The 26,242-nt window shown below is 39.7% G+C and overlaps 1 long non-coding RNA gene across 4 annotated transcripts in view; it reads left to right on the top strand.

Annotated features, from left to right (window-relative positions):
• The window catches only part of LOC144294341 (uncharacterized), a 99,753-nt gene that overhangs the window by 45,556 nt on the left and 27,955 nt on the right, over positions 1-26,242 (top strand). For all 4 annotated transcript variants that reach the window (XR_013361748.1, XR_013361749.1, XR_013361747.1 and 1 more), the window contains one exon: positions 2,889-2,982. This is a non-coding gene — a long non-coding RNA (uncharacterized LOC144294341). The remainder of the gene's footprint in view (positions 1-2,888; positions 2,983-26,242) is intronic.

Genomic DNA, 26,242 nt, shown 5'->3' with positions numbered 1-26,242 from the left:
CTACTCTTTTCTACTTTTTCTTTTCAAACTCCTGCTCATGCATCTTTTCCACTGGGAGGTCTTCCAGGACATAAACAGAGTTGGACTCTGTCTTTCATGTTATCACTATACCTACTACTTATCCCTATCACTTCACCTGTTACACTTGGTATTTTCAAAACTTTTTATTGAGTTATATCAGAAATGTACGTATCACTAGTATACAGATTTATGAATTTTCACAAACTGTACATACATTGTTTTATATTTTTGTATCTTGGTTCCCCCTTATCAGACTCTAAGCTTATAGTAGCTCTCTGTAGTAGTAGTTCTCTATAAGTAGCCCTCTCTAGGACATATCACAGTGGCTGGAATAAATACCTGGTAATAAGCAAATGACAATTTTCTTTTTTTTAATGAATTAATTTATTCATTCATGAGAGATACAGAGAGAGAGGCAGAGACATAGGCAGAGGGAGAAGCAGTCTCCCTGCCGGAAGCCCAATGCAAGACTCAATCCCAGGACCCTGGGATCATGACCTGAGCTGAAGGCAGATGCTCAACCACTGAGCTACCCAGGTGCCCCTCTTTTTCCTTTTTGTCTATCAGTTATGATTATCCAGCAATTTATTAGTCCCTCTTAGCATTGGGGATTTGCTACTGTTATTGCCATTTGCTGATGAGAAAACAGTTTCTGTTTCTTGCTTAAGGTAACTTAAGTTGGAGATTGAATTATTGGCCCCAATATTTAATCCCTTTTGGTAATCAGGCCTGATGGCACATACTTTTCCTGTTTTTCCTATCACCATGGGAAGAGTCTTCTTCCCTAAACTCTGACTGTGGGCTCAACCATGTAACTTGGTTTGGCCAGGTGGAGATTTGGAGCCGGGGTGGTAAACAGAAATGTGCTTCAGTACTTAGTCAAGCACTTTTGTGCCTCTCATTGCCATGAAAAGAGCTTTTCCTGTGTGGCTGCTCCCCTCTCAGTCTGAGCTCTAGAATGAGACACCATTCTAGAATGGGCTAACTGGGCAGCCCCGGTGGTGCAGCGGTTTAGTGCCGCTTGCAGCCTGGGGTGTGATCCTGGAGAACCGGGACTGAGTACTGCATAGGGCTCCCTGCATGGAGCCTGCTTTTCCCTCTGCCTGTGTCTCTGCCTCTCTTTTTTTTTTTTTTTCTCTGCCTCTCTCTCTCTCTCTCTCTCTCTCTGTGTCTCTATAAATAAATAAAAATTTTTAAAAATCTTTTATATATATATGTATATATGTATACATATATATAGAGAGAGAGAGTGGGCCAACCAAACTCAGCCTGGATCAGCTGACCTGCAGACACAGATGATTTAACTGAGCGTTGCAACCCAAAGTTTGAAATAGTCACATGCCACTGATAATGTACTTTACTGTTACACGGCATTAGCTCTCATTTAGCCAATGCTAAAAATAGATTTTACTGGCCCTCAGATCATGTCTTCAAGCATGGTGAAATTCTCCTTCAATTATGATGCATTTCCTAATCGTCAGTTTAGAATTTAGGACTCCTGCCCTTGAGTCTTCTATGTTTCTGCTTTAATACAGAATTTTTTAAAAATATATTTAAAAACGTATTTACTCTCCATTGGATACCAAATGTGGTCACTCATCCTCTAAGTGGGGGTGATTTTTTTAAAAGATTTTATTTATTTATTTATTTATTTATTTATTTATTTATTTATTTATTTATTGGAGACACAGAGAGAGAGAGACAAAGACATAGGTAGAGAGAGAAGCAGGCTCCCCATGGGGAGCCTGATGCAGGACTCCACCCCAGAACTCCAGAAGTACAACCTGAGCCAAAGGCAGATGCTCAACCACTGAGCCACCCAGGTGCCCTGGTGGGGATGATTTTTGTGACATCAATCCATTAAACAGAGGTCTAGCTTCTTGGTTAGTGATTACTAGATTTAAATATGTCTACTGTTTTCAATGCTATAATTTGAATTGACAGACACCCTCCTTGGAAGTCAGCCCTCAACCTACATTAAGTTCTTTCCTTATCCAGTTTACTCCTTTCTCCTCTTGAGTCCATCGCTGAGGACTCACTGTGCCATAAGAGATATTTAACCTGGACAGGTTATGACAGCCATGGTAGTTCTTAATAGAAATTAATCAGTGGGGCTTCCATCTAGTTCACTGTAGGTTCAAGAAGTGGAATTTAGGGGTGCGTGGCTGGCTCAGTTGGTACAACATGTGATTCTTGATTTCAAAGTCTAGAGTACAAGCCCTACATTGGCCATGGAGATATTTTAAAAAAATAAAATATATATTTAAAAAAAGAGAAGGATTTAATCATCAAGAGTAATCACAGGGCTCTCAGATGGCTGGTTTTGCTCGATTCCAAGCCACTTGGTCTCATGGAAAAGAAATTACTATCTCTGCAGCCTCATGTCCACATATGTACACCTCTAACATGCTTCAGTAACTGATTCCACAATAAATATATAATCTTTATAGTAGCCCAGAAATAGAATGAGGGCTAAATGCTCAGTTTTATACTTCTTGCTCTATAATCATTTCTGCCATCAATGACACACGTCCTCTTGTTTTCAATGTTAGGTATTGAGTGTTGAATTTATCTTATTCCTTATGCCCGTGGTTTTCAAACATGAGTGACATCAGAACCACCTAGAAGAGATGTTAAACTACAGATGCCTTAGCTACCCTCTTCCACAAGAGTTACTGACTTAATATTCTGGGGCGGGACCTAAGAATTTGCATTTCTAACAAGTTCCAAGTGATGCTGGCACTGCTGGTTCAAAGCACCACAATTTGAGAATCATTGCCCAAATTTATGATGCACTAAAATCATAAAAATCTATATAATATCTCTCTACAGTCTTACTTACTTATTTCCCCATCTCCCTCACATAGGTCAGGTTGAAACAGACTCTGGGAGGGGGAGTTGCATGAAGAAGGTTTTTGGTGAGAGGTCTCAGGAGATACCCTACTTCGGAGGTGGGAAAAGGTAAGACTGGGCAGAAAGACAAGCTGACCCACAAAGGTTTCCACTGAGGCCTTAGCCAATGCTATGAGGGTGCTCTGGAGCTGAGAAAGCTGTTCAGAATTATCCCCAGGTGAGAAAGTTTGGCCCTTGTATTCCCACATCAGTCAATCATTGGCTGCAGGCAGTCACCAGGAGGAAGCATTACCTTGAGTGAGGCAGTTCTCTGATGCCAAAGTAGTGCCCAGGAGAGATTGCTGTCACTGGCAGAAATTCCCAGCATCTAGAGGATGGAAGATTTTACTCCAAAGAGAGTTCTGTATGTGTTGACCTCCATGGTTATTTATGATGTATATTATTCAGTGAGTAAAACAGGTTTAAGAAACATGTATACAGTATCATTCCATTTTTTAGAAAACAAACATCTGTTATTTTTATAAATTCTTGTATTTGAGTTTGGAAAAGAACGTAGGAAGATAAATATTGGGCTCTTTATACACAATACTTCAAGGGAATGGAAATGTGAAAGGGAGGAGATTGAATGAAATTATTAACTATTTTCTTTATATTTGTGCTGTCTTAATGATTATGTTGACATGTCAATTATACACTGTTATACTTAATTAGAAAACAAATACAAGGTAGCTTACTCATATTACAAAAGAAAGACACCTCCAGCTCAGAATTCTTTTATAATCCAAATTTCTTCAGTGTATGTGAAATATAAATCAATTAAAAACAAAAAAATAAGTTTATAGGCTTTCAAACAGCGTATGTAACAAGATTTCCAGTGTTGAATAAGTTACCTTTCAAACAGCCATTTTTGACTTGAAGTGGAACCTTACATTTGTCTTTATGGAGATTTTCCATCTCCCTGCAAGCCATACAGAGTGTCCTGGTTGTTCAACATGCTCTCCAGTACTAAGTTACAGAAGCCCTTAACACTTTAGACATTTTTATGCGGATATAGAGTCACTGAGGTTTTATTTTGCATTTCTCTGATGGCTGGTGACATTGAGCATCTTTATATATACTTGTTGGTCATTTGACTTTCTCCTTTCTTTCTTTCTTTTCTTTCTTTCTTTCTTTCTTTCTTTCTTTCTTTCTCTTTTCTTTTCTTTTCTTTTCTTTCTTTTCTTTCTTTTCTTTTCTTTTTCTTTCTTTCTTTCTTCCTTTCTTTCTTTTCTTTCTTTTCTTTCTTTCCCCTTTCTTGTTGCAAAAAGCTTTATTGTCTGCATTTCCTCCCAGCTTGGGCGAGGGCTCCAGAGCAATTAAAAAGCGGCCTAGTAGCTGCAGAGCGAGGCTCAGGCAAAAGCCCTGGCACCGGGGGCCCGCCAGAGGGGCCCCTCCAAGGCAGCTGGGCTCGGGGCGCGCTCTCAGGCCAGAGGCTGAGCCTTTCACAGGGCCGCCAGCCCGAGGAGGCGAGGCAGGTGGTCTCCATCTTCTCATCTTGATGAATCTCCCGTCCTCACCTGGGAAGCGGTTCTCCCGGCAGTCACAGAGATGGGGCCTGGGGACAGAACCCCAGGGGCCCAGCTCAGGCTCTTCGCCAGGACCGCAGCGGCTTCGGTGGGGGGAAGGAGGCTTCAGCACGCGCAGGAGCTCGCCGAGGCCGAGGCGCGGGTTCTGCTCGGCCTGGGCCTGGGTGGCTCAGCCGCCGCGCCTCTCCGCGCCCACGGGGGGTGGGGGTGGGGGTCGCGTGCCCCGGAGCCCCTGGAACCCCGCGGAGGCAGCAGCCCAGAGAAAGGGGGGGCGGGTGGCTGCTGGGGCCTCCGCGTTGGCCCAGGGGGTTCCCAAGGCTGCAACTGGGAAAGACGTGGAGGGCGGTCGGGGCCGGCCCGGCGGGAGGCGCGTGCCTGGGTGGGGTGGGCTGCGGGCGGGCACTGGGGAGGCGCAGCCAGACGGGGGGCGCCCTGGGGCGCCCGCGCACCATCTTCTTCTATTTTTTTTTTTTTAATTCATTCATGATAGAGAGAGAGAGAGAGGCAGAGACACAGGCAGAGGGAGAAGCAGGCTCCATGCAGGATGCAGGGAGCCCGTCGCGGGACTCGATCCCGGGACTCCAGGATCGCGGCCTGGGCCAAAGGCAGGCGCTGAACCGCTGAGCCACTCAGGGATGCCCCCTTCTTCTATTTTTTAAAGATTTTATTTATTCATGAGAGACGCACACAGAGACAGAGATAGAGAGAGAGAGGCAGAGACAGAAGCTGGCCCCATGCAGGGAGCCCGATGCGCCCGACGTGGGACTCGATCCCGGGTCTCCAGGATCGCGCCCTGGGCCAAAGGCAGGTGCTAAACCGCTGAGCCACCCAGGCGTCCCCCGATCTTCTTTTATGAAGTGTCCCTTCAACTCCTTTGCTATTTCTCAAAACAGGTTTCCCTGTCTTCCTGATTTCTATCATTCTTTGTATATTTTTCACACAAGTGAAAAATCAGCGTTGTGAAGGTCTTTCCCCACTTTGTGCCCTACTTTTTTTCACTATGTGATGAACAGAAATTCTTTTTTTTTAAAAGTAAACTACGCCCAAATGGGACTCGATTTCACAACCCCGAGATCGAGTCGCATGTTTTCACCAACTGTGTCAGCTAGGCACCCCAGTGAACAGAAATTCTCAACTTTCACAAGTCTAATTTGTCAGTTTTTTGCGTTAAGTTTTTTGGTGTAGAAATCTTTGTGTACCCTAAAGTTAGGAAGAGAGTCTGCTATATTTTCCTCTGGAAGCTTCTTTGATTTTTCTTTCACATGTAAGTCTCTGCTCTGTGTCAAATTAATTTTTTTTTATGGTGTCAGGTTAGGTGTAACATAGTGTGTCCCTTTAAGGATTGAGTGTGTGTGTGTGTGTGTGTATTTAGAACAGTATCTGACAGCCACTGCTATCTAAATGTTAACTATTATTACCATTATTATTCACTATTTCTAACTTTATTAATTCTCCACTGACCTTTTAACCCTTATTTTCTTAGCCATAACACTTCTTAAATTTTATATTGCGTCATTATTTAGTATCCAGGTGCTTATTTTACTCCACTTTTAAGTTCTGCTATAATGTAAAGCCCTTTCAGGGACTGTTTTTCTGCCTTTTAATTTGCTTCTTTTGTTTGCTTCCAAACTGGATTTTTTTTTTAATCTGCCTTTTAAAAGCTTTCCTCCTTCCTCTCTCCTTTTATTCTTCCTTTTTTCTCCTTTCCTTCCTTCGAAGCTTCCTCTCTTCTCTGGCTTTCCTTCTCCTCCTCCTTTTCCCCTTTCTTTCTTGTTTGTCACACCATGCCTCTCACCTTTCTCATGATACTTTGGTAATATTTCCTGAGACATTTTTTCTTTTATTTACTGTAATATGAATAGTTTATATTTCCCCATAGAAATAGAGAACATTGCTCTTTTTTTTTGTATTTTGTTATTATATCTGATATTTGGGCTGACTCCTCATGGACGGCAATGTTGCCTATTTCCTTGGGGAGATTTTTTTTTAATTTATTTTATTTATTTGAGAGAAAGAGTGCAGAGAGAAAGAGAGAGAGAAAGAGTGGGGAAGGGGGTGGCGATCTCAGGACCCTGGGATCACAGGCTCCAGCTGAAGGCAGATGCTTTACCAACCAAGCCACCCAGACACCCCCCACTCCTTGGGAAGATTTTAGTATATATATTTGAGAGGTCTTACTTTTCCATATATTCCAAGAAATTAGCCACATCTGCATCTGTGTAATCAGCACTGAGTCTTTGGCCTTTCCTTAATGTTCACTGATAAGATACACTGGCCATTTGAAAGAGTTTCCTTTTTTTTTGTAAACTATCATTTGACATTTATATTTTATTTTTGATTATGTGTTTAAAATGGAGAGGTGCCTGGGTGATTCAGTTAGTTAGGCAGCTACCCCTGCTCAGGTCAGCCCTAGGGGTCAGGCTCCCTGCTCTGTGGGGAGTCTGCTTCTTCCTGACCTTGTGCCCCTCTCCCAAACTTGCATGCACACATGCTATGCTCTCTCTCTCTCTCTCAAATAAATAAATAAATAAAATATTTAAAATGATAAATTAGTCCCATCAAGAAATTAATGTTTGATAGTAACATTTGAAAAATATTTTATAATTTTAAATCCCTTTCAAAATTAAAGAAAAATGTTGAGATTGCTTTCCAAATTTCAAAATAGAATTTTTATTGTTACAAATATTATTAATAGCTGCTTAGAAGAAAAAAAACACATTATTCCTTTAAAAAAATATGGGATGTCTTCAACTGCCAATTAAAAGAACAAATGCAATCAGGTTTTATACATTCAGATAGTATGTAATAGTGAAAAAAATAAAAGGAACTAAAATTTTATAGTTTGTAGGCTCAGGTTCAAGCTTAAATTTTGTCACTTATTAAATATAAGCTTTTCAAAATGAGTTTCTCTGAGTGTCAGTTTCTGTATTTGGAAAATGAGGATAAAAATAACTACCTGAATAAGCTCATGCATTATTACAAGAACCAAACTGGATGATATGTAAAATTCCTTGTAAATGGAAATTGGTATGCCAATTAAAGTTGTTTTCTCAACACTTAAAGTGAGAACTGAGCAACTTAGTTCGAAAAATTTGACACTTGGGTCTTTAAAAACAGTTTGAAATGAACAGAGAGGCCACAACTTGGGCTAATGTCACTTCATCTCAGGCTCAGGTGTTCAGTCACCTAGTACAGGAGGTGGAGGTGAAAGGTAACACTCAGTGGTGGCACCTTCTGCTTCCCTCTCCTCTTTCCCAACTTTAGTTTTCTAGACAATTGAAAAAGAAAAGGAAAGCAAGTAAAGGAACTAACCTTGATAGATGAGGCAAAACACTGTGAGGGTACATCATGTTCTACTAGAAATCAATTATTGTCACAAAACGACTCATTATGTAACAAACACCAGGCATCTTAACTATCTTTTCTTTCAAAGAAGAGGTGATTGAAACCGGACAGACACACTAACTAAGACCCATCAGGTGAAACAGAACTGTTTTCTTCTTAATTGTCTCTGAATCTGAGTCCTGTTATTTCATTTGGTGTTATTTCTCTATTACTAGTCACTTGTGGTTGTTGCTGTTAAGGCAGTTTACATAGACAAACTAAGAGTGGGGGGGGACATCCAAAGTCTGAGCTTTCCTGACTTGGACCTAGACTCTTGGTTCCTAAGTGTAAGTCAGTGCGATCAAGATGGAAAGTTATTGTGTGCATGTGTGTGTGTTTAAAGATAGATAGATAGATGATTGATAGATGATGATGATAGATAGATAGATAGATGATAGATAGATTGATTTAAGAGGTAGAGGGACAAAGGGAGAGGGAGAGAGAACCCAAGCAGACTCTGCACTGAGTGCAGAGCCCAACATGGGGCTCTATCCCAGGACCCTGAGATCACAACCTGAGCCGAAACCAAGAGTCAGATGCTTAGCAGACCTTGCCACCCGGGTGCCCTGAAATTACTACATTTTGCCAGCACAGTCCTGGTATAGCATCAAACCTTGGTTCAATCTAGTTCAATCTCATCATTCTTATTTTATTTTAAAGGTTTTGCTTATTTGAGAGACAGAGAAAACAAGTGGTGGGGAGGGGCAGAGGGAGAGAAAGAGAGAGAAGCAGACTCCCTGTTGAGCAGGAAGCCTGCTCCAGGGCTTCCTGGGATCATGACCTGAGTTTAAGGCAGACATTTAACTGACTGAGCCACCCAGGCACCCATCATCATTCCTTTTTTTTTTTTTTTTTTCCTTGTGAATTCATGCCAGAAAGCATGGGCCACTGAGTGAAAAGATAGTGGTTCAGAGCCCAAGCACAGAATCCAGAATTTATGTGGGTTCAGATTTCACTTCTTAACCATCTAGATTATGGTAGGTCACTTGATTTCTTTTGACCTCCTCTTCCTCATCTCCAAATTGAAGACATTTACAGTACCTGGTTCTTAGAATTTGCTGAGCATGTTTCATTAATGTTTCAAATTAATGAAATTAATTTGTGTAGCTATATATTAAACCATGTCTGGCACACAGTAAGCATCATTATTATTAGCTATTCTGGAATTTAAATTCAAGTGACTTGCTAAACTCATACTATTTTTACAATGAAAAATGTTTGGGATTTCAGCTGGCCAAGTTCCCTGGCTTCTAATAAGACAGTACTCCCCCACAACAAATAGGACTGTTTATTCTTCCTTTTGCTTCAGTACCTTTATTAAATTAGTCCATGTTTAAATCTAAAGCAAAACCAAACACATTTAGTAATGGTGGATAGTTCTTGCTAAAAATACTTACCTCAGTCTTTGAGTCAAGCTGGAGTTTCCTGTGGAGGCCAGATGCCAAAAGCCTGCTGAGAGAACAGCATGTGATGAAATCTGCAGAAAAGACCAAAATGATCATATCCTGGAAATGCATTTTGTCAGAGCCCATCCATTCTCCTCTTCCCACAGCCTTGGGCTGTGACCACTTAATTCTCAGGACACTATGATACAACATTATTGATGACAAACTCTGGACTCTCTAGTGAGGGACTAGAAGAAGGGAGGTAGCAAACCTAAAGTTTCTCTTTCCCCCTTTCTTTTTATTACACATTTCTTTTTATTTTATGGAATTTCTCTGGGTCTGAAGTGAGGGGCATGCATATAAGGCAGGTGTGCACTTATACTGCAGTGCACTTATATTATAGAGCAGTGATTCTCAAAGTGTGGTCCCCAGACCAGCAGCATCAGAGTCACTTGGGAATTTGTATGAAATCCAAACACTTAGCTCCATCCCAGACTGCTGACTCAAGAACTCTGTTTGTGGCCCTTAGAGATCTGTGTTTGTTTTTTAAATGTTTTTCGTTTGTTTGTTTTTGTTTTTTTAAGTAAACTCTATGCCCAATATGGGGCTTGAACTCAACAACCTCAAGATCAAGAGTCACATACTCTACCAACTGAGCCATCCACACACCCTAGATTTGTGTTCCTACAAGTCCTTTGGTGATACTAATGCATGCTCAGTTTGAGAGCCAGGAACAAGAGGTTGGAGGGCCTGGTCTCCAGGGCTGGCTCTGCAATTCATTTCTTCTATCACCTTGAGATAAACTTTATAGCCTCTCAGAAACTGAGCCCTCCTTTTGCTAAAGATAAATGGAAATATTGGGCCCCTGGCCAGAAGATAATATGTAAGAGTACCTCATAAATTATCAAGTGATATAGACATGTATCTTTTACCAGAGCCTTTTGATATGGGAACAAGAGAAGGAAGTCAGAAGGGGCTTTGATGAGACTGAATGAGACTGAATGATTTTTTAAAAAGAAATAAAGACAAAATAACGATAGGGTTCTCAGAGTTTGGGGCTACTTTTCACAGGCGGACCAGACTAGGCCAATCAGAACAACTGATAGGGTGGTGCCCAGAAATGTAGGAGGCAATTCTAGAGTTATATGAAGGTAGGGATTCCACTTGGGGAGAAGTGAACAATGTTAATTCCTTCTCCCTTTGTATTTAATTGTATACCTATAACCCACATTAGAGTGCCTCTTTCTTTGTGGTAGAATGAGGGTAAGAGGTAGCTTGAGTCACTCCTAAGAATGTGGAATCACAGTCAAGAAAAGTTAGCTTGAGGAAAATACCTTTATAAAATTATAGCTGGCATAAGGGAAGCCTGATTATTTGGACCCCAGGAAAATATATTCTTTCTGAGCTTAAAAGAATATATTAGCATCTTCCTGAATCTAGATTGAAAGACTCAAGCTAATTCTCTAGTTATTCAAAAAAGAAGCAAATTTCCAGTGACAATAGGGCTATTAAATGTACCAGTTGAAAAGGAGAATAATGTGTGCCTCGCTGAGCCAAATTTCAAATCAAGATTCTTTCTTAGTATCAATCATATTGGTGGTGCTATCTGTTTCTATACATTTCTTGTAAATTATTGATGTGTGTCATTGGATTTTATAGAAATATTTAAAATATAATATCTGTGTATGAAATGTCTTTGCTCTAAAATGATCTTTTCAAAGACTTAAGTGACAACACATGAATCCAAACTATTTTTTTCATAGACTAAAAATACTGTTTGTAAGAATTGCTAGTTATGTTCTTTTTCTTTCAAGGGTCTTTTTTCCTGTAGGAAGACAGGAATATACATAGAGAAGAAACAGAAAATTGAGTTTCAAATGCCCAATATTAGGCTGCATTTTCTTTCTTTACCGATTAAGTTATGCCAGGCCCTTGTGGGTTTAAGGAGGAATATAATACAACTATGAAAGCATTGTTTTATTGTGTTACATTTTGTGACGGAGCTCCTTTCAAATGATGCCCCCATCATTCAAGCAGTAACACAGGAAGAATCCAATGAATGGGGTTTCTCTGGCATACTTGGAAAATGTCACTTAGAAAATAAAGCTTCAGAGGAGTTGGCTTTACCTAAGCTATGTATCCACCCCTCCTCCAACTCTAAGTCAAATAGTTACAGAAAACTTCATAGATTTATACACTAGGTTTAGGATACCCTACTGCCATCAAAACCTGAGGTTAGGGATGCCTGGGTGGCTCAATGGTTGAGCATCTGCCTTTGACTCACGGCATGATCCTGGAGTTCCAGGATCGAGTCCCGTATCGGACTCCTTGCATGGAGCCTGTTTCTCCTGTCTCTGCCTCTCTCTCTGCCTCTCTCTGCGTCTCTCATGAATAAGTAAATAAAATCTTTAAAAAAACCCTGAGGTCAGATGTCTTCATTTCAATTTCTAAGATTGTAACAGTGGCGTACCCATTCAGTAGGGTACCATAATTTCCCTTCCACACAGAATAGGATAAGTATTCTAGTAAGATCATATTACTATCTATATTGCCCTATGTGCTTCTTGATTTGTAAAACAAAATTTATTTTAAGTTTTAGATTTTCAGAAAAATTGAGCAGAAAGTAGAGTTTCCATGTTTCCTTTCCCCACTCATACACAGCTTGTCCTACTATCAACATTCTCCCACTAGGGTGGAGCATTTGTTACAGTCAATGAACATACATTGCTGTAGCATTATTATCCAAAGTCTATATTAGGATTCACTCTTGCTGTTGGAGATCCTGTGGGTTTTGGTAAATGTATAACATGTATCCACCATATAATATCATATAGAATGATTTCCCTGCCCTAAAAAATCCACCACGCTCCACCTATTTATTGCTCCCTTCTTCTTAACTCCTGTTATTCACTGATATTTTTACTATTTCTGTGGTTTTGCCTTATATAGTTGGAATCATACAATATGTAGCCTCTTTAAATTGCCTTTTACTAAGCAGTATGGATTTAATGTTCTTCCATGTCTCTTCATGGCTTGTTAATTTATTTCTTTTTTAGCACTGAATAATATTCCATTGCCTGGATATACCCCATTTTATTTATTCACTCACCTACTCAAGGATATCCTGGTTGCTTCTAAGTTTTGACAATTATGAGTAAAACTACCATAGACATTCTTGGGCAGATTTTTGTATAGGCATAGGTATTCAACCCAATAGGGTAAATGCCAAGTAGTACAATTGCTGGGTCATAAGAGTATGTTTTGTTTTGTAAGAAACTGCCAAATTGTCTTCCAAAGTGGCAGTACCATTTTATATTCCCATTGACAATGAACAAAAAATTCCTGTTGCTCCACATTGTTGCCAGTATTTGATGTTGTCAATGTTTTGGATGTTGGCCACTCTAATAGATGTGTAGTGGTATCTCATTGTTTTAGTTGAAAATCTCTAAAGACATTTGATGTTGAGAATCTTTGCATATTTTATATGGGATGTGTATACTTTATTTGGTGAGGTGTCTGTTCAGGTATTTGCTAATTTTTTTAATTGGTTATTTTCTTACTGTTGAGTTTTGATAGTTATTTGCATATTTTGGATAATATTGCGTATAAGATATGGTTTTTTGCAGATATTTTCTCCTAGTCAGTGACTTGTTTTCTCATTCTCTTGATAATGTCTTTTGCAAAGTAGAAGTTTTTCATTTTAATGAAGTCTAGCTTATCAATTATTTCTTTTATGGATTGTGCCTTTGGTGTTAGATCTAAAAAGTCAGTACCATACCCAAGATCCACTTAGATTTTCTCCTATGTCATCTTCTAGGAGTTTTATAATTTTGTGTTTTACTTTGGGGTCTATGACCCACTTTGAGTTAAATTTTGTGAAAGTTGTAGAGTTTATGTCTATAAAATTCTTTCTTTCTTTCTTTCTTTCTTTCTTTCTTTCTTTCTTTCTTTCTTTCTTTCTTTCTTTCTTCTTTCTTTCTTTCTTTCTTTCTTTTTTTTTGTATGTGGATGTTCCTGGTGTTTCAGCACCATTTGTTGAAAAGACTCTTTTTCTCAATTGTCCTGGCTTTGTTCCTTTGTCGAAGATTACTTGATAATATTTATGTGGATCTGTTTCTGGACTGTTCTATTTGTCCTTTTTGTCACTACTACACTGTCTTGATTACTGTGACTTGTTAGTAAATCTTATAGTTGGATAGTGTCAGTCCTCTGACTGTATTCTTCTCTTACCATTTTGTGTTGGCAACTTTATAATCATTTTGTTGATATCCATAAAATAACTTGCCAAGATTTTGATTGGGATCACGTTAAATCTATAGACCTTTTTGGGAAGAATGGGCATTTTGAAAATATTGAGTCTTCCCATGCATGAACATGGAATGTCTCTCTAATTATTTATTTTGTCTTTAATTTGCCTCATCAGAGTTTCATTGTTTTCCTCATAAAGATCTTGTACATATTTTGTTAGATTTATATTTAAGTATTTCATTTTGAAGGACACTAATGTAAATGCTATTGAATTTTTAATTCCAATTCCACTTGTTCATTGCTGGTATATAGGAAACTGATTGCCTTTTACATTAACTTTGCATACTGCAACCTTGCTGTAATTGCTTATTAGTTCCGGGAGTTCTTTTGTTGATTCTTTTGGATTTTCTAGATAGATAGTTTGTCACTTGCAAGTGAAGACAGTTTTATTTTTTCTTTCCCAATCTGTATACCTTTTATTTCCTTTTGCCATCCCATTACATTTGCTAGGACTCCTAATACTATGTTGTAAAGCAGTGATGAGGGGGTCTCCTTGCCTTGTTCCTAGTTTTAACAGGAAAGCTTTGACTTCCTTATCGTTAAGTATAATTTTACCTCTAGGTTTTTTGTAGGTATTCTTTATCAAGTTGAGGAAGCTTCCCCTCTATTCCTATTTTGCTGAGAGTTTTATCATGAACAGGTATTGGATTTTGTTAAATGCTTTTTTGCATCTACTGATATGATCATGTGATTTTTCTTCTTTAGCATGTTGAAGTGATAGATTACATTAACTAATTTTCACATGTTGAACCAGCCTTGCATACCTGAGACGAATGCCACTTGGTCATGGTATATAATTCTTTTTATATGTTACTGGACTCGATTTGCTACTATTCTGTTGAGGATTTTTACATCTATGTTTTTGAGAAATACTGGTCTGTAGTTTTATTTCCTTGTAATGTCTTTGTCTGGCTTTGATACTAAGGTAAGACTGGCCTCATAGAATGAATTAGGTAACATTTCCTCTGCTTCTGTCTTCTAGAAGAGATTGTAGAGAATTGGTATGATTTCTTTCTTAGGAATTCACAAGCAAACCCATCTAGGCCTGGTGCTTTTTATTTTGGAAGATTGTTAGTTATTAAGTCAACTTGGAAGATTATTAATTATTGATTCAATTTTTAATAGCTATAGGCTTATCCAGATTATTTTTTTCTTGATTTTTATGGTAATATTTAATAATTACTTATTTGCAGAGTTCTAACAAAAGCATAGCAAGAATCTCTTCTCATGAAAGCATTTACCTTTCCCTGATCATATAACCAAATCCTCTATCAAATTTATGTCTCTTGCTTTATCAGCTTATTTTTATTCTATACCACTGCCCAACATGTCTTTGTTTAAAAGTTTTCTTCAGGTTTTTCTTATCATTCAGCCTTGGTCATGGGTTGTTCTCCTTAAGAGAACTGTCTTTATTGATGTCCAATATGACAATGTAGAGTATTTGCTTTGCCTGTATTTTGATATTTTGAGTCATCCTTTTAACAAGACTTAATCCAAACTTCAAGGGCAAATCCTTTTCCTTCAAAATAGAACAGTGTATGGAAGAAGTAATGGGTTCCTTTGAGAGATACAGAATATATCCAGTTTATGATGCAAATTCTCTATATTTGAATTAGATTTTACCACCACATAATTGTGTGTTTCATCTTGAACTTCATGCATAAATACAAAATTTTATTCCCTTACCACAACCATTTAGAAAAAATATCCAATTTATCATAAAATTTCTCAAAAATACATTCCTACTGTATATAACTAATGATTGCCTATAATCATATTTTCAATATCTGAATAGACATGACACTATTCTAGAGGTGCTCAATACATCAGAATTATGGAAGGAGAGTCAAGACTTATTAAATTACACCAATCATTTAATATGGAATTATAATTGATAGTATTATACATATAAAAATCATATCTATATAATCTTATAAGGAATCACATCCATCCTCGAAAAAGGGCTTTGTTCCTTATTGCTTGTTTTCATGGGGTACAACCAAATAAATAATGTCTGAAGAATATAATAAATCAAATTATATTAATATTAATTCAGTATTTATTTTTAAAAGTATATAAGGCGGGATCCCTGGGTGGCGCAGCGGTTTGGCGCCTGCCTTTGGCCCAGGGCGCAATCCTGGAGACCTGGGATCGAATCCCACGTCGGGCTCCCGGTGCATGGAGCCTGCTTCTCCCTCTGCCTGTGTCTCTGCCTCTCTCTCTCTGTGTGTGTGACTATCATAAATAAATAAAAATTAAAAAAACAAAAAAAACAAAAAAAAATAAAAGTATATAAGGCATATAAATGATGATATTAAAAGTAAGAGAGTTTTCTTTTTAAATCTTTTTTTAAAGATTTTATTTATTTATTCATAAGAGACAGAAAGAGAGAGAGAGGCAGAGACATAGGCAGAGGGAGAAGCAGGCTCCATGCAGGGAGCCTCAATCCTGGATCCTGGGATCAGGACCTGAGACAAAGACAGACACTCAACCACTAAGCCATCCAGACATCCCAGATAGAGAGTTTTATTGACCAAGTATAACATATTTCATTTTCCAATGATGGCCATATTCTATCCTGTCTTGTCCCTTCCATGGAGACATGAGCTTTATGATCTCTCACCTTGAATTTGGGCAAGCTTGTGACTATAGTATAACTGATGAAATGTGAAATCTGAGGCTAATTTATGAAAGTTGACACAGCTTCCACCGGATTCTTCTTTGGGACATTTGCTTTTGGAATTCAGCCACCATGCTATGCAGGAACCCAGACTGCATGGAGATGCTAACATACAGGTATTCTGATTGACAGGCGGTAACCAAACTAAACTGCTAGACTTGTGGATAGTGAACAGATGATTTTATCCCCCAGATATCAAGTCATCCCTCAATGTCTTCTCAACTCATGTTCCAGGTATCATGGAGCAGAGACAAGTTGTGCCCCCATGACCTTTTTGAATTTCCAACTACATCTCCTGTAGGATGCTAGGAATGTTTTTGTATTTCAGATTCTGAGATTTTTTATTACTCTAGTAAGTTTGGGATGGTTTGTTAGGCAGCAGTAGTAATTAGGACAATTCTTTAATACTGGTAAGGCAGGTATCTTCTGTTTGCCTCTTTATCCCCAAATCTGCTTTCTGCTTGTCTACACTATACTCTCTTCCCTGTGGATGCTGACCTGCATGGACTATATGAACAGGCTCCGGTGCCCTCCAGTGTCCTGTTATGTCAGCCAACTGGGAACCCCAGAAGGAGTTCAGAGGGAGAGAGAAGAGAGAGGTCAGAAGAATGATCCCTCTGGCTTCCCTCTGAGAAGATGGCTCAGTATCTTCAGCTCCAGACACTGCTGTTCTCGAGAGGGCCTACCTGACATGTCTCTCCTGGGCTCCAAATCAATATACATTTAATAGTAATACTGCTTTCTCCTCTCATTCTTTGCAATCTAGTAATGGCATCATAACCTTCTTTAGTTATTCTTTGTGCTTCTGTGGCATCCATTTTGTAGGCCTCTAACAAGTTAAACAAAAACCAAACTTCCCATTTCACTGCCTTGCTTTGATAAGGTGCACATCTTGACTTCATTTGACCACTCCCAAGTTCTGCTCTTACCTTCCAGGAGTATGGTACAGTCGGTAACAAAACACTTAAGTTTCCTCCAGGCTACCATCCCCAGGGACCACCTACGACCCTTCAACTCACCAGTTGAGCCTTTGCATCACCCAACTTCCTGTTGGTCCTACACGGCCTGCTAGGGTTTCCTCTCTGGACCTGTGAGTAGAAAATTTTATTTTCTGGTCTCTTAAGTGCCCGCTCACTGTGCTGCAGCAGAAACCAACATCTTAGTAAACTCTGTCCTAGGGTAGCATACAGCATTGGCAATTGCCACTACCACCAGTTTCCTGCATGCATATCCTTGTGGTTTCCCTATTCCCTGCACATGACTTTGTAATGGGTCCTTTTGTTTTTTCTAAAATTATTCTAAATATGAATGTGCTGTGTATTTCCTGGTGGGAATGAAAGATACAGCTGATGGTTGGTTTAGCTGAATCTTCAATTTTAACTCCTCTATAAAGGCAGATGCCCCTCACCTAAATTTCTTCAATGGCCCTTACAACTCTGTAATTGTTATTTAAATTCCTTTTCTTCTTATTTGTTTATCTTTATATCCCTCTTCTTTAAAATGTCTTGCTCATATAGACACTCAGTAAATGTCTGATATAGAGATCCTTGCCAATCACAAGGCACCCCCAAAATAAAGGTAATTAAACACATTTTGCTGGGGACATTCTCTCAGTATGTTTCATAACAGGTAAAGTCTTAAGTTAAAGATGAGTTAAAAGTGGGGTATGTCCCACAAATTGAGGAAAACTCACCTATAGGAATAGCCCATAGTGAGAGTGACCAGGCCCTTCCTACCATGTGTGCAAAGGGTACAACATGTACCAAAGTGAGTCAAGTGGCCTCTCTTACTAGACATGTAGCAGGAAATATGGATTCCAGACTCATTCCCAAGCCAGGCTGGTGGTAGATAGATATGGGTTATATATCCTGGTGGACACAGAACTATCTTGGTTTCCTCCTGTTTCCCACATACTTGATAGTGTTCCTTTTTGGTCTTTTTTTTTTTTTTTTTTTTGGTTTTATTTATTCATGAGAGAGACAGAGAGAGAAGCAGACTCCATGCAGGGAGCCCAACATGGGACTCCATCTGGGGACTCCAGGATCATGTCCTGGACTGAAGGCAACGCTAAACCACTGAGCCACCCAGGCTGCCCGAGCCACCCCAGGCTGCCCCCTTTTCAGTCTTAAGTGTGTACTGATTTAGATGATAAATATAGAATCACTTTAGCTATAAATAATAGCTGTGGGCTGGAGAGTATGGAGAGAATATTCAGCCTTTTAGAAAAGGAGACAGACCAACTGCAGTCCTAGAAGAGGAGCAGGCACCATGAAACCAAAGAGACCAGAGTAGATGTTCAGAGCAGAATTTCAGTCCTCTGTGTTGAGCCATCATGGTAGGCCGAGGTTTGGGCAGCAAGGAGTGTTGGGACATTTTATTTTAACATTTGGATCAAGGACTGATGTCAACAAAGGAGTCTGGAAGAGAACACTAACGTGGCCCTAAGTGATGGGCATTTTTATGAAGTCTGCCTACTGACTGACATTTGTACCTGTAAGGTTCCTCTGGGGTGGTGGCCCCCAGAAGGCATGGCTGTCACTTAGACATTGTGAAGGTAGAAAGCACTTATTTGGTTAAATTTCTCAGAATGGTCTATACTTAGGCTGCTGCTCTGGATTGTGGTACCTGGAGATTCTCATCTATCTTCTCTAGAACAGAAATTCTTACTCTATCACATTCTTCATCTTTTTTAATTATGGGCAAAACTTGACTTTCAGACACATTCATATTAAAATTGCCACAAATCTGGATTCCATTCTTGTTAGGTTATTAGGGGTTTTGATTGAAATCCTAGAGTATAGGCCTTTTTCTCAAATATCCCCACATAACAGACACTGTCTTGCCTCTGTCTTGGGAATTATACTTGACCTTGGTCATAGTTTCGTCCATTGGTACATCCAGCTTTGGGGATCAAGGATTTCAAAGATAAATGGGAGTAAAGATAAATGGTGGAACCTAATAGGGTAACTTTGGTTAACATTTTTGTTCTGATAAGTTTTTTTTATATAATCAAGAGTAAATATAAATAATCCTATGGACTAGTTTATTCTTTTATAGGTAGTCACATAGATAAAAAATAATTATTTTGTTATGAATTCTTCTTTTCAAATATTATGGAAACTGTATAAACTAAACACACCACTAATGAGGTCACAGTTATAGGCAGCCAGTTACCCAGAACAGAGCAGATTTTGTCACAATTTGCCAAGACTTTTAGCTTAGTGACTAACTATTTAGGGAATAGTTAGGTGAGACTTAGTTTTAAAACTGAGAAAATGGGCAGCCCGGGTGGCTCAGTGGTTTAGCACTGCCTTTGGCCCAGGGCATGATCCTAGAGTCCCAGGATCGAGTCCCATGTCAGGCTTCCTGCATGGGGCCTGCTTCTCCCTCTGCCTGTGTCTCTGCTTCACTCTCTCTCTTTCTCTCTCATGAATAAATAAATAAAATTTTTAAAAAAGAAAGCCTTAAAACCAAGAAAATGTCTATGCATTCACTTGTGATAGTCACCAGTGAGACTGCACTGAAAATCAGTGCAATAGACGTTATTTCAAATCCTGACTCTAAAATTCTCCACATGCTCTTGAACAAGGCCCTCAACTTCTTTGCATCTGTTTCCTCAATTCAGAAGTTGTTCTGAGAGTTGAATGCTGTCATGACAGCCTACAGTACAGAGCTGGAAAATGTTGCTGCAGATCTTTAAACGTTCCTTCAACCTATGCATAATGCTTATTTATGGTTCCACATTATGTACTAGATCATAGGGGAGGAGTTTCTTGCTTTATAACATGTTATATGTATCTTTACTAAGGCCCTCATGTAGTGACTGACTTAAAGAATTTTTGAAAGGAATGAGTGAAGGAGGGAGGGCAGATATAACCATTATAATGATTAAAGAGTCTGAAATTATTGAGATGAGGGGCAAACATGTATCTGGGTTAAGAGTTTGTTATACCCCCTCCCCCCCAAAAAAGAGTTTGTTATACCTCTCTAGTTTGACGGTGATTATTCCACTTGGTACAAAACACTCACCTAGATTGTGCCCCTAAATGCAGGGTTTTACTGAAAGCTTTTTTTTTTATCTCCAAGAAGATAACCATAAAACACTATTGTCCCAGTGGACCTATGTCATGCCATAATTATTGCTTTGCTAATAAATAGTTGTAGCAAGATAAATTGGAACAGCAGCAGCCATCTGACTTGGGAGGTCTGATTAAAACTGTAGGAGGTCAACAGAATATGAAGGAGATAAATATTATTTTTAAGCCCTCATCTAGGAGCTGCATGTAGCCCAGGCATCGGAATAGTTTGTACTGCACAGTGAATCTGTTTCTCACAAGCACATGTGTGGTATTCAGTTCATAAGCCAACCCACAAAAGTCTATTGAGTGGTTAATACACCTGAAGCAGTCTTTGTGTCCACGAGGCAGTGTGGTCAAGGTTTCCCTGTGGGATGGCAGGAATATGTTTTTTTGACTCTGTGAGATAGAGAGTTCCTTTCTCCCTTCCAGTCTCTCTAGCTGTCATCTGGCAGGGAGGAGGACATGCTACCTGGAGGATTTGAGCATAGACTCTGCTGGGGACGGAGTTCAGCAACAGTGAAGATCAGAGGAGGCATTTCTAGGATGAAGAAAAAGGAGATGTTACATTCAATGACTCTAAAGTACCATGTATAATAATACTGAGACTACCACCTTTTTATTTATCCATCAAATCTTTTTTTTAAAAGATTTTATTTTTAAGTAATCTCTATACCCAACATGGGACTCAAACTTATAACCCCGAAAATCAAGAGTCAAGTACTCACTCTACTGACTGAGCCAGCCAGGTGTCCCCATCTATCAAATATTTTATGTTTTGGGGAAAAATGGATGTTTTGAAGAAAAAAGTTGCACAAAATGTCTAGCACAAATGTGATCAACCATCACGTAATTATTCAGTGATAAATTAATCATGTAAGAGCTACAAGGATTCAGCTATTTCAGTGTATAATTATGTGTACTATTGTGTTTTTCTGAAGAGTCTCCAGGGAAGCTTTCTGTAATGATTCTAACTGCGCAAGGTGTAGAAAGTGACCTTTCCTAGCCTCATAGGGAAGAAGTCTCTGTAGGACAACTGTTAGTCCTGTCCAACTACTGAGCAGAGGACAATTCTTTCACTTCCATGTTAGTCCTTTCTTCCACAGGGGTTAGCCTCTAAACCTGGAATCAGAGAAGTAGATTCATTATTAGCTCTGTGTTCACATCTTCTTAAACATACTACTTTGAAATGAGAACAGTTCTCACTTTAGTTCTGTGGGTTTAGGCTGGGGGCTCACGTGGCAAGGCTGCCATCTAGTGTGCAATAGATTTCATTACACCCCCCAACCATAAAAGACTGAATGGAATCGTAGTACGCGCACATGCTGATATGCCATCAGTGCTAGCTAGCTATATGCAGGATTTACTGGTGATTCTAAGCCAAAAATAGGTCAGAGATCACTAACAGAATTACTATCCTTAATCACATTTTTCTATGACTAAAAATATCTCCAAGCTTCAGCCCTTACATTTGGGGTACTTTGCAGTATCTTAGGGAAAGACATGGACACATCCTTGGGCTCTGATTTGTGGGAGAAATCGTGATTACTAAAATTAGATTATGTATATGGAGATTAGGTTCAGCAGAAAATGTTTTGCTTTGCTGCCGATTTTCAAACAAATTTACATAGTTTATATAAATAAAGCTGGTGTCCTTAAGTTCCTTATAGCTTGACAAGGTATCAATGAATTCATGCCAAAAACTTTCACAGAGAGAATTTTAGGTAAGAGGCCCTGTAAGATGATGATAATGAGCATGAGTATTTAAAGTCAGACTGCCTAGGTTTAAATCCTGGCTCCCCTACTTAGTAGCTGGACAGACGTGGGAGCGTTACCTAATGTTAAATGCCTCAGTTTCTCCACCTGTCTCTGGAACTAACAGTTGCAGTTACTCACAGAGGATACTGTGGGAATTAAGAGTTGTGACATACAAAGAGATCTAGATGATTGTTTTTTTAAAAATACATTGAATTATTTTTATTATTTTTTAAATTTTATTTATTTATTCATGAGAGACACAGAGAGAGGGGCGGAGACATAGGCAGAGGGAGAAGTAGGCTCCTTTTAAAAAGGGTGCCCCTTTTTAAAAAGTTTTATTTATTTATTTTTTATTTAAGAGAGAGCACAAGCAGGGGGAAGGAGCAGAGAGAGAGGGACAAGCAGGCTCTCCGATAGGCAGGGAACCCAACATGGGGCTTGCTCCTAGGACCCTGGGATCATGACCTGAGCCTAAGGCAGACACTTAACTGACTGAGCCACCCAGGAGCCACTACATTGTACCCTTTAATGAATAACAAGAAATAGCCAGCATTTGAGAATGAGGGTCTGCACCATCTTATTTAGAATCATACATTTGACAGGTAATAAGGGAAGCAAACCTAAAACCTACCTTCATGCTTATTTTCCTTCTCTAGACATTGGCCAAAAAGGCAGCCTTATTTTTAGTGCTGAAAAAATTGTATTTCAAGGTTCAGTGCAGTGAAGTAGTAAAAGAAGATAAGGGTGAGAAATCTGAAGACATGAGTATTATAATTTTTCAAACAGTAGGAAGAATGCCAATTGATTTGTAGTGAAAAGGCTGCCCCTAAGAGTTTAGCTTTCTGTACCATTTTACAAATCATATTCAATGAATAGAAATGAAATGTTTTATCTCACTTGCCTGAGTGATTGAAAAAAAAGAAATAGTAGGCCATTTCATGATATATAATGAAATCATAGAATTTACGGATAAGGCATACAGAAGCCCAAAGAAGCAACAAAATTTTTTGTTTTTGTTTTTTAGAGATTTTATTTTTTTATTTGTGAGAGACACACAGAGAGAGGCAGAGACATAGGCAGAGACAGAAGCAGGCTCCATGCAGGAAGCCCGATATGGAACTCCATCCCAGGACCCCCAGATCATGCCCTGAGCTGAAGGCAAACACTCAACTCCTGAGCCACCCAGGTGACCCAAGAAGTCACAAGGTTAGTTAGTGGTGACAGCTGATTTCCGAGGCCCTTCCTGATACCCAAGATTGAATTCAGACAAAATAAAAGGTCACTAAAATGACATCTTTACCGGTAACTAGATTCCCACTGATCAAGCCAAAAATTTAAAATGTGTAGTTTGAAGAAACCACCCCAGCCTCACAAACACTGTTTACTTACAATCTTCTGAACTTTGCTCCTTGCAGCAGGTGTGGGAACTGATATTTACTGGGGATGAGGAGAGAGGCCTGATAGGGGTAAATTACTCTTGGTTTGGGGGGATTGAGCCAGAACTGAAAGCAAAAAGCTCACAAATGCCCTGGAGAAACAATTCCTAAGCACGCAGGTGTTCTTTAATGTGGGCAAGAGGAAGGGCCCCTGAGCACAGAGGGCAGAAACATTCAAGATTAAGGTCGACAGGGATCCCTGGGTGGCGCAGCGGTTTGGCGCCTGCCTTTGGCCCAGGGCGTGATCCTGGAGACCCGGGATTGAATCCCACATCAGGCTCCCGGTGCATGGAGCCTGCTTCTCCCTCTGCCTGTGTCTCTGCCTCTCTCTCTATCATAAATAAATTAAAAAAAAAAAAAAAAAAAAGATTAAGGTCGACAGTCAAGTGACCACCTTTTCACTCTTGCTTTTGCGAGAGCTGTTCTCACAAAACAACCATGCACAAATCTACCAGGACAATCCCCCGCTATAGCAGACATCTTTCAAGTCCTACAGAATATTCTTGGCCCATGTCCAATTTCAGCACCAGCTGTGGTGGACAGTTTCTGGCAGGCTGACCCTGTCCCACCTGGGTCCTCCATGCTTCTTACTCAGTGCTTTCTCTAAAACCATGGGAGCTGGCTCTGGAAGTGTGGAGAGATTCATCTCCTCAGGGGAGACCATTATACAGTAAGAGATTGGAGGCACTAGAGAAATGCCTCCCCAGGCACCCATTCTTTGTTGAAGTCATTCTGAGGTGAATTTTGTAAGGTTTCCTCAAAAGGTCTTCCACAGGATTTAATTCTAGTTACCCAGGGCTAACAGCTCTAACAGAAACCATTTAGGGGTGCCTGGGTGGCTCAGCCAGCTAAGCATCTGGCTTTTGGTTTTGCCCCTGATGTCAGGGGGATCTCTGAGTTGGGCTTTTCACTCAGTGTGGAATTTGCTTGTCCTTGTCTCTCTGTTTCTCCCCTCCCTGCTCATGTCTCAGGTTCTGCTTGTAGAGGAACCCAAACTAAGACTACACTTATGGTTTGGATCATGTCTGATTCCTTCTTTTCAACTCACTCCTCAGTGGCCAGGAGAAACATTCAAGAATCACTGTTAACTTACCCTGGTTTCCCCAGCGGATCTTCAGACACCTTAGCACCGCTTGGGGAAAAGCAAAAGCTTATGTCTGGCAGTATTGACCGTTTCCTTTGCAAAGCTGCAAACACCTCTTTCAGCATGGGAAGCAAAGGCTTGGGGGAGTTTACTAGGGACCCAACTTTCAGCCCTGCAGAGCACTTTCTAGGGATCAGGAAAGGCTCAAGGACTGCCTACCTATAATAGTCTTGCTGTATATCTATGTGTCTGCATGTAAGAGTGGTTTCTCTGAATTACTTCACTATATTTGGAGAGTGGGTGAAAATATCAGGTGATAGGATGCTCCTTCCCACATCTAGCTCAGAATTATTATAATTGAATCAAATGTTGATTTGAGCAACCAGGAACATATATTTTGTTCTTTAAGATACTCTGAAGCCTGGTTAGAAGAGGTTGGAACTTTGGCAATCGAGAACAGTGTTCCTTGTGCATTCAGATAGGCATACTGATATAAGGGACAAAACATGTGCTCAGAGCCACATGGGTCTGATTATGAAGGCTGGCTTAACTATTATTGAGTTACATGTAGTCAATACTGTGATGATTCACCCAGAACTGTCTTCTGGAATGAGGGACATTTCCTCTCAGTGACTGGGAGTCTGCAGCTGAGAGTTTTCAGCTGTCAGCCATCTCCAGAAATTACTCCTGGTAATCCTTTGATACTTCTTTGCCCATGGTCACACTCCTTTCTGGGGCAGCTGATCCATATCATCCAATGGCCCACTGACAGAAATATGTAAATACCTGACCATCTCAGCCCAAGTCAGAACAGCTATGAAAGGCTCAATTGTAGAGATTAGCCAAGGCCACAGCTGAATCTTTGTCACAGCTTACCTCCTCCTTTAGCCCAATCCTCTATTCTTCTTTTCTTTTGTAGGTATTGATCTTAAAAATATGCCCTAATAAGTTGTCTGTATGCTAACTCCTTCTCAGAGTGTGCAGGTGTCCCAGGACACCTGCTTTGTGACACTACATGACAGGGCTTGATTGAGACAGATGAGGTTTTTGGAAATGAATAATGCAGCCCTTGATTGAGACAGATAAGGTCCTTGGATAACTTGATAATGCAGCCCTACTTCAAAAAATATTCTTTTAATGTTTAGTCAGCATTTAGTCTTCAGTGAGATCAGTTCCAAAGAAGAGTGTTTTATACTCTTGTTTTTTCTATTCTCTTTCAGTCCTAGAGGACTAATTACATTTCCCAAGTGATGGTGAGAAATCTGATCTGAATCCTTGGGTTAACTGTCAAGAAATTTTCCAAGTACTTAGATAATGCTTTAGTACTGGATACAGATTGATTTCTTAGGAAATTGTCCATGGATTCTACCTCTTAATCTATTCTGAGCTTATATGTATGATCCTGAGAAAGTCATTTAAATGTTATGAGCCTTGGTCACAGTCACAGAATGTCTTCCTCACAGAATTATGGAAAGAATTCAATTGACTTTTTAAAAAGATTTTATTTATTTGTTTATTTGACAGAGAGAGAGCACAAGCAGGGGGAGTGGCAGACAGAGGCAGAGGGAGAGGGAGAAGCAGGCTCCCTGCTGAGCAGAGTCAACATGAAGCTTGATCTCAGGACCCTAGGATCACGACCTGAGCCAAAGGCAGATATTTAACTGACTGAGCCACCCAGGCATCCTGGAAAGG

Source organism: Canis aureus, chromosome 22 (genome assembly GCF_053574225.1).
Source record: "Canis aureus isolate CA01 chromosome 22, VMU_Caureus_v.1.0, whole genome shotgun sequence".
NCBI lineage: Eukaryota > Metazoa > Chordata > Mammalia > Carnivora > Canidae > Canis > Canis aureus.
This window is presented reverse-complemented; position numbering and strand designations above follow the sequence as displayed.